The following is a 13,496-nucleotide window of genomic DNA, read 5'->3' as shown; positions in this document are numbered from 1 at the left end:
CAAAAGGAGATGCCACATATCCTTGCACCTCCCAGAATCCTCCTCGCTGGCGTCCATCTTGGCTGACGATGCATGTACCACCAGGAAGGACCTTGAGTCAGAATGATTGGCCAGAGACAACCCAGAAACTAATCCCATCACCAAAACACCCAAGGCTGCAAGCACATGGCAGAGCTGTTCTCCTGGGTTCCCTTAACCTAACTGTTCTCCGCCCAGGTGCTGCTGCTGCTGCTAAGTCACTTCAGTCGTGTCTGACTCTTCGCGACCCCATGGACTGCAGCCTATCAGGCTCCTCCGTCCATGGGATTTTCCAGGCAAGAGTACTGGAATGGGGTGCCATCACCTTCTCCGCCACCCAGATGCACCTTCCCAATAAAGTCTCTTGCTTTGTCAGCACGGGTGTTTCCTGAGACAATTTATTTCTAAGTGTTAGACAAGAGTCCACTCTCAGGCCCTGGAAGGGGCCCCCCTTCCTGCAACAGAGGAGCCAGGCATCTTCAGAAGTAGAGTCTTGGCTGAGGACTGGGAACCTCCGGGGCAGTTGTTGGGGGGCGCGGTGCTTGTAGGTCACATTTTCATAAATGGAGGTTGTTTGTATCTTCAGGCTTGCCTTGTCTCCTGCCTTGATGTGGTGGCTCTTGGAGGCCAGGCATCTGTACGTTAGGGAGGCAGAAAAGGAGAGAAGGAGAAAAGAGAGCAGAAGCTCTGGGTTCTCAGTCATGGTTCTGAACTTCTTGAAGTCTCAGTTTTCCCATCTCCTAAATGGAGATAATAATAGCATCTGTCCAGGATTGTGGAGAGAATTAAATGTGACTGAGCCAGGAGCCTGCACATAGCAGACACCTCCCCCTCCCCGCCTGGCCCAACACACACACACGCAAATGCCAGCAACTTCCTCCTGACCTGAAGGCATGGGTTGAGCTGTATGCTTCTTGATGGACAGAAGGGACCGGAGTGGGGTATCCTGCCCTGGGGTTGCCGGGACTGCAGAGAGGCTCTGTTCTGGGCCTGGCTTGCAGGTGACATGGTTGAGTGTGGGCAGGGAAGTGCTTACTTTTTGATCTGCCCTTCTGCTGGCGGTCCTCTCTTGCTTCATGAAAGGCCCAGGCACCTCTGAGTCTATGTAGATAAAGAAGATCAGGAACACTGAAGCAAGGGCTTCCTGGTGGCTCCACAGTGAAGAATCTGTCTGCCAATACAGGAGACACAGTCTCGATCCCTAGTCTCAGAAGATGCCACATGCCTCGGGGCAACTCAGCCCATGTGCCACAACTACTGAGCCTGTGCTCTAGAGTCTGGGACCCACAACTGCTGAAGCCTGTGCACCCTGGAGCCTGTGCTCCACAGCAAGAGAAGCCACTGCAGTGAGAAACCCGCGCACTGCAACTAGAGAGCCGCCCTGCTCACGAAAACTCGAGAAAGTCCACGTGCAGGAATGAAGAGCCAGCAGAGCCAAAATAAATTAATTAAAAAAAAATTTTTTTTAAGAAAAACATTGAGGCAGGGATTTCTCTGGTGGTCCAGTGGTTAAGAATCCAACTTCCAAGGCAGGTGATATGGGTTCAATCCCTGCTCAGGGAACAAAGATCCCACAAGCCTCAACTGCTGAGCCCACACACCACAGCTGGAGAGCAGACATCCTGTAACCAAGACTCAACACAGCCACATAAATAAATATTAAAAAAGAAGGAAAGAACGTGAGGCAGCCCTTTTCCAATGGAGCTCGGCTGGTGAAGCAGCCTTTACCCACCTTGTCTCCTCCAAGCCTCTGCTGCCTGCACTGATCCCTGGGAGTGGGAGCAAGGCTCTTCATCACCAACACAGACAACAGCCTGATACAAATTGGCAGGCAAAGGAGGGAGCAGTCGATATGGATTAGCACGAAGGGCCTCCCCTGGCCTGGGGCCTCAGGCTCCCATTGATCAGCTTCTCGACCAAAGAAACCAGCTCGGCCGATGGCTACTGGGCACCAGGAGGAGACCCAGCTCTGTCTCCTACCTCACCTGGCCACAGATCCCTGCAGAGCTGAGGGCCCCCAAGTGGGCTGGGTCAAGAGGGGTCAGGAAAGCAAGAAGGTGTGAGAGAGCCCAGCTGGCATCACACCGCCCACCCCACCCCAGCCGAGGGAGTTTTCTTGGTGTTGAGAAAATGGTCAGCAGTTTGTCACAGTCCACTGACTCCAAACAGCCCTCTGGAAATGTTGAATTTAAATCCAAGCAACAGATACCCACAAACATGCCCGTCACTCCTCCCACCCCTTTCTTAAACACAAACATAGTTATCTCGTGGCTGTACACACACCATGTGAATCCACTCAGTCTGGAAGCATTTATTGAGGAGAGGCACCACACGAGCCAGGCACTGCAACTACAAACAGCTTCGTGCTCTAAAGGAACATATATTCCAAGAGGAGAGATGAACATGGCAAGAGGTCACAAAGGGCAGGGGAACAGGTCCAATTACAAGAGTGCAAGCCATCTTCAAAGGAAAGAGGGATTCACTCTAGGGTCATGGAGAGCACTTCCTAGAGGAGGTAATATCTTGGCAGGGTTTCTAAGGATGAATAGGAGTTTGCCAAGTAGATAGAGTGACAAAGGGTTTGTCTCATTGCCTGCCTCCTGCCAACATCTCTGACCATACAGAGATGTGTGTCTACCTTTTTGCTAACTCTACACTTTCCTTTATGAGTTTCTTTAACCCCTAACACTCTCTATGCTGAGCCAGTTGCCTGAGATGTTCTTGTCCTCCTTCCATTGACTACTTCCTGTTCAACCTTCTTTTCTTAAAGAACTATGGATTTCTCAGAGAGAGCTACATGCTGCCTTCTACATGCTGCCATGGAATCTTTTGTCTCCTTCTCCTAACTCTCAACACACTTGTGTTCACTTGTTTGCTCCACGAAGGCAATGACTATGTCGTACCCATTGCATCTAGGATAGTGCCTGACACATGTCAGGATCTCAATGCATGTGTGGGTGGATGAACAGGTGAGTGGATGGATGGACAGATGGGTGGATGAATGGATGGATGGATGGGTGAGTGGATGAGTGAGTGGATGGATGGATGGATGAGTGGTTGGATGAATGGGTGAGTGGATGGATGGATGGGTGAATGGATGGATGGATGAGTGAGTGGATGGATGAGGAATGCATGGATGGATGGGTGAGTGGATGAATGGATAAGGTGAGTGGATGGATGGTTGGATGGATGGATGGATGGATGGGTGGATGGATGGATGGATGGGTGGGTGGATGGATGGATGGATGGATGGGTGAGTGGATGGATGGATGGGTGAGTGGATGGATGGATGGGTGAATGGTTGGATGGATGGGTGGGTGCATGGGTGGGTGGATGGATGGATGGGTGAGTGGATGGATGGATGGGTGGGTAGATGGATGGATGGATGGATGGGTGGGTGGATGGATGGATGGATAGGTGAGTGGATGGATGGGTGGGTGGGTGGATGGATGGATGGGTGAGTGGTTGGATGGATGGATGGGTGGGTGGATGGGTGGGTGTATGGATGGGTGGGTGGATGGGTGGGTGTATGGATGGGTGGGTGGATGGATGGATGGATGGGTGGGTAGGTAGATGGATGGATGAGTGGATAGACAGACAGATGGATGAATAGTTTGTTCAAGGAATTACAAGTACATGAGAATTTAGAACTTCAGAGGCGTGTAGAGTACAAGGCGGAGAAGGCAATGGCAACCCACTCCAGTACTCTTGCCTGGAAAATCCCATGGACGGAGGAGCCTGGGAGGCTGCAGTCCATGGGGTCACACAGAGTCAGACACAACTGAAGCGATTTAGCAGCAGCAGCAGAATACAAGGGGATGATGGGAGAATTGTGGCAGATGACAGTGAAGAAGCTGGCAGGGGTGGGAGTTTGGCAGGCCTTGTGACCCATTTTGAGCACTCATGGCCTAAGGAGTGAATTCTAGAACATGAGCAGTACAAGATCTCTTTGGGATGATGTGGTCCTAACCTTCATTTTACAAATGAGGAAGCTAAGGTCCACAGAAGAAGTGGGAACTTGCTCCCAATCACTGTGAGGGTGAATCAACAGCTCCATAGGGATTATACTCCTGAGATTGATCTCCTGGTCCAGGGCACACTCAGCCCCCCACATCCCTGGAGGGATTAGGAGGTGATGAGGTCACCCTCACTGCTGAAGGACGTGTACTGAGTACACACACATGCACACACAGCACCTGTACCCACCAGAGCAGGTGATTAACACCCAACCCAATCAAGCTTAATCCAAAAGGACAGATTCTTGGTCTGTGTAAGTGCGAAGGGCAGGTGGGGCTGCCTTTGGGTGCAGCTAGATTTAGGGACTTAAGCAATATCATCAGATCTCCTCCGCTTCTCTCTACATGCCACCCACATTCTTGCCTCCTCCTGATGGCTTCCTCATGTTGGGTCAGGGACCGTGGGAAGGGATAGGTCATGTCCCATTAAGCTGGTATGGGAGAGGAAGGAATCTTGTCTCTCTGAGAATCTGTATTGAAAATGCCAGCGAAGTATTCTGATGGTTCCAGTGCAGTCCAATCCCATGGCTGGAAGGATGGGGCACTATGATGGAACAGGTCTGGATCTCATGTCTGTGCTGGAGGCCAGGAGAGGGCATGGTCCAGGGACTGGCAGCTCATCAAGTGACATGGAAAGGGGAGGGTGGTACTCTAGAGGGAAGGGGTGCTGTTAGCAGCAGAACAAGGAAGGGGTACGGAACCAGCTTGGCAGATGGCCACAGCAGTGCCCTCAGAGTTCTGGATAACCAGGGCTTATTAGAAAGAGTACTTAGCAATAATAATAATGGCAACAATAATGATAACTCTTAAAGGATGCCATGCAAGTTCCTCTGCATACACTGTCTCACTTAATTTCATTTAAACCTGGAGTGAGAAGACCCAGGTTTGAGTCATAGCGCCACCATTGACCAGCCCCGCGCCTTGTCTCTGAGCCCTTGTGGACCTGGCACCCCATGGGAAAATGGGAAGAGTAGAGCCCATCTTCCTGGAGCCCTTGGGGGTTCTCTGTAAACCTCAAACATTGTGTACATCAGGCAGGAAGTGATCACAGATTCCAGGTGGAGACAAGGAACAAGGAGGTGATTTTAGTGACCCAGAAGTGTTCAGGCCAGAGGAGTAGCAGGCTGGCTTGCAGGCTGATGTGACAGGAAGACCAGGCCCTCCCAGGGCACAGGAAGCCCTATTCTGGGACCCTCTGGTCTGGCCAGTCTTCACTTGGGCGATGGGGGTGGAAAGAGGAGTTAATGGATTACAGGGCTGGGCAGGAAGAAGAGAGGATTTTTCATTTTAAAATGTTTGGAAATAATTCATATTTGCTTTGCAGGACGCCGTTGTGCGCTGTCAGCTCTGTAATAACTTCTAGGCCTTTATTTATTGTTTTGCCTTAATGATTTCGTGTTGCTCTGGTGTGGAGAATTCACAGTGTCTTCCAGTGGTGGCAGGGCCTGGAGGAGGAGGTCACACTTCCCCACAGGCTCTGCCTGTCCCCCTGGAGATGGCAGAGCCCAGAGCAGGAGGCAGTGGCCATCCAGCTTGGTGTTAAGGTGCTTTATCCTCCGGGGCCAATTCTCATGAGGCCCGATGGAGCTGGAACTATTATCCCATTTTACAGAAGGAAAACTGAGCCTTGGAGCATTACAAGACTTGCCACCTGACTTATGTGGCCAAGCTAGGGTTTAAACATATTGCTGTTGTTTAGTCCCTAAGTCATATCCAACTCTTGGTGACTTCTGTGGACAGTAGCTTGCCAGGCTCCTCTGTCCATAGAATGTCCCAGGCAAGAATACTGGAGTGGATTGTCATTCTCTCCTCCAGGCTGTCTTCCCAATCCAGGGATCAAACCTGTTGCTTGCATTGGCAGGTGACCACTGAGCCACCAGGGAAGCCAGATTTAAATGTATATACAGATTTAAATATATATCCATGGATATACTATCCACTCCAGCAATCTTGGGCTTCCCTTGTGGCTCAGTTGGTAAAGAATCTGCCTGCAATGTGGGAGACCTGGGTTCAATCCCTGGGTTGGGAAGATCCCTTGGAGAAGGGAAAGGCTACCCACTCTAGTATTCTGGCCTGGAGAATTCCATGGACTGTATAATCCATGGGGTCGCAAAGAGTCGGACATGACTGAGGGACTTTCACTTTCCATGGACAGAGGAGTCTGGCAGGCTACAATCTGCAGGATAGCAAAAGAGTCAGACACAACTTAGCAACTAAATGACAACAACCGTCATATTCCATCCTTCTATATATTGGTGGGTCTTCAACTTTGATATATACAGGATCACCTGGGGAAAACCTTTAAAACAGCAACCCACTGCAGTATTCTTGCCTGGGAAAACCCACGGACAGAGGAGTCTGGTGGGCTATAGTCTATGGGGTCACAAAAAAGTCAGACATGACTTAGCGACTAAACTAGGACCCACTGTAGAGACTGGGCTTTTGCGTGTCTATAATGGGGCCTGGGGATCGGTATTGAGCAGGCTGCCCAGATGGATCACAGCCACGTTTGGATACTCAACTGGTGGCTGAGGCCCTGCTAGTCACACACTTGGACCCTGCCCCTCAAAAGTTTCGGTCCCACAGTCGGCCATCTCCCCAAGGCCCATCTCTCTAACAAATGTCCCATTGGCTACTCCAGTCCTCCTGTCCTTCTCCAACCCATCTGTGTCCCTGAGAGCAGGAACTCCCCATCAGACCTCTAGCCCCTTCAGGGAAGCCAGGAGAGGAAGGGGAGGGGAGGGAGGAGAGGCTTGCTTGGTTGCCATGGTGATTCTCCACCTCCCAGTCTGTGGGGGAGGCCCTTTCATTGTGAGCCTCCAGCCAAGGCCTGGAGGGAAGCAAGCTGTCCTGGGCAAGGAGGAGGCAGAGGGGAGGGAAGAGGACTCTAGTCACTGGGGAGGGAGGCGAGGAGAAGGAGGGGTGGGGAACAGGGTGGGGGACCCTGGGTCTGGGGCAGCAGGAGCAGAGAGCCAGCCCCTCCAGATGCTGGGGCTGCCAGCCTTCAGCCAGGGGGTAGGGAAGGATGTGTGCAGGAGCTGAGGCTGACAGGGCCTGATGCTTCCTGAGCCCGGAGCTGGCAGGAGACCCCGGGCAGGTGGTGGCAGAGATGTAGGGACAGACGAGACAGCCAGAGACTGGCACCGGGCAGAGTCAGGGCCCCAGGGCTGGGGAAGATCAGGGCTCTGAGGGCAAAGAGGAGCTTTGGAAAAATAAAACAAAGCAGTAGAACCCTTCCTAGACCCTGCGCAGCAGCCCAGTCCCACCCCTAGCTGGGCGGGAGCTGGCTCGGCCTGGGATCCCAGCCCGCTGGCCTCGGCTGCGCTGGGCTGGCAAAGCCGGATGGCACAGGCTGCCGCTGAGGCAGATGGAGCGAGGAGGGGGCCTGACCCCCAGCCCACCAGGGAACGGCTGGGTTTGTCTGTTCTTTGGAGCCCTCCCACTGCTCCCCACCCCCTGGCCCCAAACCTCCCGCCTCTGGGAGCATGGCTGGGGAAACGAGAAAAAAAAAAAAAAGGCAACCTCTCCAAGCCAGCATCTCTGCCTCCTCCCGCTCGCTTTGGCTTTCTTTCCCTGCCAATAGCACGTACCTCCTACCCCCAGCCTGGCTCTGGCAAAGACCAGGACTCAGGGAGTGCGGTGTGAGTGTGGGGGCTGGGGGAGAGCTGGGGGCCCGCATCCTAGATGGGAGAGAAAGGAAGCAGAGGGGAGAAGGGAAGCGGCTGGTGGGCTGCCCCCACCCCCTGAAGCAGCACTCACTCGGCACCGGGCCCCATTAAGCCCTTCACGCAAACTGACTCACTTGGTCCTCCCAACAGTAATCAGTAGACGCTCTTATTCTGATCCCCAGTTTACAGATGAGACACGGAGGCAGAGGGAGTTGAATGACCTGTCCAAGGTCACAAGCTAGGAACTGGCAGAGTGAAAGTGTTCGTCGCGCAGTCGTGTCTGACTCTTTGAGACCCCATGTACCTACGGCAGCTCGCCAGGCTCATCTCCATGGGATTTTTGAGACAAGCATACTGGAGTGGGTTGCCATTTCCTCCTCCAGGGGATGTTCCAGAGCCAGGGATCAAACCCAGGTCTCCTACACTGCAAGCAGATTCTTTACCGCTGAGCCAGAGAAACCCATAGGAATTGGCAAAGGAAGGGTTCAAACCCAGGAAAGGTTCCAAGTTCATGCTTCAAGCTCCCCCACGCTACTGCCTTTCACTCCACCCTCACATTTTTAGTCTATTTCCTTTTTTTTGGCCTCGCTGCGGCTCATGTGGGATCTTAATTCCCTGACCAAGGATCTGCACCCCTAGCACTGGAAACACAGAGTCAAAGACAGGACCCCTACGTGAGTCCAGTCTCCCCATTTCGTTTTTCCTCTTTTGCCCTATCTTTTCTCAATATTTCTCTAACCAGCCTTTATTCCTTCAGGTAGCGTGTTCTTTTCTACCTGGGGCCCCAGCCAGTACCATCGCATGACTGACTGATGCAAATACATCCATGTGTGGACACAGGGGCATGCACACAGACACCCACACGCGTGACTCCACATGCCCGTGAACACGTACGTGCTCGCACCTTTACACAATTAGCACGAGCATCGTGTGTCCACATAGATGTGCACAGGCCTGTATGTGGATACATGGTCACCCATTAATCCACATTACAGGCCACACCCTGGGTAGATAGATCTTCAGTGTTCTCACCAACAGAGTGTTGCTGCTGCTAAGTCGCTTCAGTCGTGTCCAACTCTGTGCAACCCCATAGACGGCAGCCCACCAGGCTTCCCCGTCCCTGGGATTCTTCAGGCAAGAACACTGGAGTGGGTTGCCATTTCCTTCTCCAATGCATGAAAGTGAAAAGTGAAAGTGAAGTTGCTCAGTCGTGTCCGACTCTGTGTGACCCCATGGGCTTGCAGCCTACCAGGCTCCTCCGTCCATGGGATTTTCCAGGCAAGAGTACTGGAGTGGGGTGCCATTGCCTTCTCCAACAGAGTGTTAACTGTGGCTAAATAATCCTCAACAACAGTCGAGCCAAAAAAATCTGTTTGGCTTTGCAATAAAGTGCTGCTTGGCATATGGGGTTTTTGGCAATTCATGTACCTTTCTAGGTTTAGCATGGGCTGATGTGGCCTGCATGTGTGCAGCTTGGCAGCTGGGTTCCAGCGTAATCAACCCCAGAGAACAAGCCAGATGCCAGGCCCTCAGCAAGGCGCCTACTAGAAGTTCTCACCAGTCCTCCCAGCAGCACTGCGGCAGGTCCTGCCGCTCCCCTTCAGTAGGTGAGGACCTGGAGACTCAGCGAGTGGCTGTTTGCACACGGGGAGAAAGAGGACTCGAACCCCAGGTCAGCCTGAGGGTCTGCAAAGCTTCAGTGGCTGCAGGTGGGTCAGTGAGCCAGACATGTGATTTCCCAGGCATGCCTCATCCGTCTGGAATGCGGCTGCCTCACCGTCTGGTCACGTCTGGGCCCCTTTTCTGTGGCCAGGCTGCTGGGCGTGGATGGGCGGCAGTGGGTTCAGGCTGAGCCACCCTCTAGAAGGTCCCTCCCAGGCCGTGTGCAAGGAGGTATGGAAAAGGCCTTCCGGGGACAGTGAAGACGATAATGACAGTCCAGACTGACTTATCACCCACCACCTAGATTTAAGCATATCTGTTCCTCCAGCATCTCTTACATACCTACTGTGTGCCTGGTATTTTATTAGGCTCTGAGGACAATGCAGACAGAACTCTGCCTTCCTTCCAGTAGCTTAGGACAGTTTCCAGGGATGGATATAGCTTTAAAATGAGTTTTAAAGAAACCTAATGCTGTAAGACAGAAGCAGGAAAAAAAAAAGTGAGAGATCACTTCCAGCTTAAGGCATCAAGGCAGCCCTCCTGGGAAAGGAGGTGTGTGATGGGCATTGAAGAGTAGGGGTTCACTCTTCAATGCCCAAGGGAGGATAAGGGGGTTCTTGGTGTCCCAAGGAGCACACTCCAAGGTTCAGGGGAGAGATTGGCAGGTAGGCACAGAAAGAGAAGGTAGCTCCATTTTTCTGGGGCAAATATCATGTGGAGGGAGTGGTGGAAGGTGGGGTCAAAGAACAGATGATTCCAAGACCCAGGACAAGGAGTTTGGACTTTACGGACAATAGGGACTATTAAAGACTATTGGTCACATCACTAATTATTAGAGAAATGCAAACCAAAACTACACTGAGTATCACCTCACACTGGTCAGAATGGTTATCATTAAAAAGAGCCTACAGGACTTGCCTGGAAGATTCTGCACTTCCCCTGCGGAGGACCTGGGTTTGATCCCTGGTCACAGAAGTTCCGCATACTGCATGGAGTGGCCAAAAAGCAAAGAAACCAAACATGTGGCCAAGAAACAAAGAAACAAGAAGTCTACAAATAGCAAATGCTGGAGAGGGTGTGGAGCCAAGGGAAGCCTCCTACACTGTTGATAAGAAAGTAAATTGGTGCAGCTGCTATTGAAAACAGGGTGAAGATTCCTCAAAAAACTAAAAATAAAATTGCCAAATAATACAGAAATCCCACTCCTGGGCATATATCTGGAGAAAATTATAATTCAAAAGATTTTTGCACTCCAATGTTCATAGCAGCACTGTTGACATTAGTCAAGACATGGAAGCAACCCAATTGTCCATCAACAGATGAATGGATAAAGTGTAGACTGGAATAGTGCTCACCCATAACAAAAGAACGAAATAATGCCCTCTGAAGTAACATGGATGGATCTAGAGATTATCACACTAAAGTGAAGTAAGTCAGAAAGACACAAATACCACACAATATCACTTATGTCAAACTCAAACTTAACACAGATGAACTTACTTACAAAGCAGAAACAGACACACGGATGTTGAAAACAAACTTATGGTTACCAAAGAGATAAGGAGGTGGAGGAAGGATAAATTAGGAGTTTGGGATTAGCAGATGCAAACTACTATATTTCAAATAGGTAAACAACAAGCTCCTCCTATATAGCACAAGAAACCACAGTCAATATCCTGTAATAAACCATAATGGAAAAGAATATGAAAAGAATATGTATATATATGAACAACTGAGTCACTTGGCTGTATATCAGAAACTAACCCAACATTGTAAATCAGGTATACTTCAATTTTTAAAAAATTATTGATCAGAGGAAGCCCTCAGAAACTGGATTTAATATAGAAAGACTAGTCTAGGGTTGTGAGCAAGGTAAATTGGAAATGCACATACACACACACACACATATACATGTGCATCCTCAGAAACGGTGTAGGTACATGTGTCCACAAAGGTACAGGATTGACTCCTGAGCCCAATTCTTTTTATTTTTTAAAAATATTTTTCAAATTCTTTTTAAATTTTGAATTGTCTGTTGATTTGAATAGATAACACATTCACATGACCTAAAATTCAAAAGGAATCAAAGAAAATACACTGAAATGTCAATGCACCCCCCACTCCACGCTCTGGGCCCCCAACTTCTCCACCTAGAAGCAAGTACACTGGCCATTTTGGGAGCCTCCTTTCAGAAATGTTCTATGCACAGACAAGCAAATATCAAGCTTCCTTTTTCTTACACACATTTTCCTGCAACTTGCTTTTCTCATTTAATAATATATCTTGGCAATCCTTACATACCGGTACATAGAGAGCTGTCTTTATCTTTTTAACAGCAGTATACTATTCAATTATAGTTGCACACTTATATCATTTTTCATTTTTGGCTCTAACCAAAAATCTTGCACTGAGTAACCTTGAAATATGTCATTTTACATATTCATCCATCCACTCATTCACTATTCATTCAACAGACATTTATTTGAGTACCTACTATGTGCTGGTACTAAAGACAGAATAGTGAACAAAATAGGCAGAAGCCCCTGCCCCAGTCCAGGGTAGATTTCTCATGTGCATGTGTGAGTAAATCTTCAAGATACATTCTTAGAGGTGGACTCTCCAAATCAAAGAAGGTTGAGCGTTTTTACTTTACTTATTTTTGGCCTCTCTGGGTCGTCATTGCTGTGCTCGGGCTTTCTCTAGGTGTGGTGAGCAGAGGCTACTCTTCATTGCACTGCAAGGACTTCTCAGTGGGATGGCTTCTCTTGTTGCAAAGCACGGTCTCTAGAGCAAGGATTCCATAGTTGTGGTGTATGGGTTTAGTTGCTCTGGGGCATGTGGAATCTTCCCAGACCAGGGATTGAACTCGTGTCCCCTGCACTGGCAGGCAGATTCTTAACCACTGACCACCACAAGAGTCCCAGTGCATTTCTAAACTGGGGGAGATAAAGCTACATTTCTGCCTGGAGGGGTGGTACCTATTTACCGCTGCAATGTAGAAGAGTGTTTCCTTGCCCTTTCAAAACAAAATATTATCAAACTTTTTGATGCTTTCCAATGTGACAGGTGAACATGATGTACTTAAATTCCCTTTTTTCTATGGTGAATGTAGATCAATATCTTTTCATATATTTAAGAGCAATTTTCGAGTCCTTTTCTGGCAGCTCTCAACTATTCTTTGTTCATATTTCTATTAGGTTGTGGAGCTTTTTCATATTGATTTGTGAATGCTCTTTATCTATTAAGGACATTAGCCTTTTGCTGGCGGTATGAGTTGTAAATAACATTTCCCTAGCTTATCAGTTGTACTTGGACTTGACTTATGGTGTTTTTTTTTTAAGTGCAGGCTTTTAAAAACGTAAAATAAAATTTATGAAGAATTCTGCCCCTGCCCAGGCTTGCCTCCTATGATCAAATGTTTGCTAGGGTTGAGAGAGACATAGGTCACAATAACATGATCTCTGCTTCCAAGTTGGGTGATTAATAAAAGCACAGGTTCTAAGCAAAGGAAGATGACAGTCCTACTGTGTTCTGATGCCCCATGTCCAGAGATCTTTGGGCAAAGAGGAGCAAGCTCAGAGGAGGGTAACCAAGAGGGTGAATAGGCTTGAAATCAAGTCACATGCAGGATGGTCATGAAACTGTGACTTTGAGCCTAGAGAAGGTCGCTATGAATATAGCGACCATCTGGGGCAAGGGGAACTGACCACATGATGCCAAATTGGGGTCTATGTTGGAAGCTCTGGGAAGCCAAAGTGTTCGTTAATGATGCTCTTTCTAAGACAGAGCTGTCTGAAAGTAGAATGGCCTACTTTGTGAGGAAGTGAGTTTCTCATCATTAGAGAGGTACAAGTGAACACTGAATGACCACCTACCAGAGGTACCAGGAGTTAGATCAGATGTCTTTCAAAACTTCTAATCCTGAGAGCCCATAATTCTATAAGACCATCAATCCTAAGAGCCCATAATTCTATAAGACCATCAGGAATCTTAAAATTCCTCAGATGAAAAAGGGTGGGGCCAGGAGGTGGGAAACTAACATGTGTTGAGAACCTTTACTTTGTCCCAGGTACCTTGACACGTATGATTGATTTAAAAGAATAAGGACCAGAGAGACTGAGTGATTCACTCA

At 49.3% G+C, this 13,496-nt stretch overlaps 1 long non-coding RNA gene across 1 annotated transcript; it reads right to left on the bottom strand.

Annotated features, from left to right (window-relative positions):
• Positions 1–398: 398 nt before the first annotated feature.
• Positions 399–1,190, bottom strand: LOC147352616 (uncharacterized). The gene is made up of 2 exons (XR_015148416.1): positions 1,055–1,190; positions 399–653 (listed from the first exon to the last, which is right to left on the bottom strand). It is a non-coding gene; the product is annotated as an uncharacterized LOC147352616 (long non-coding RNA).
• Positions 1,191–13,496: the final 12,306 nt, after the last annotated feature.

The sequence above is a fragment of the Bos grunniens genome, chromosome 19 (assembly GCF_055505025.1).
Source record: "Bos grunniens cultivar Pamir isolate PY7600 chromosome 19, Bosgru_T2T1.0, whole genome shotgun sequence".
NCBI lineage: Eukaryota > Metazoa > Chordata > Mammalia > Artiodactyla > Bovidae > Bos > Bos grunniens.
This window is presented reverse-complemented; position numbering and strand designations above follow the sequence as displayed.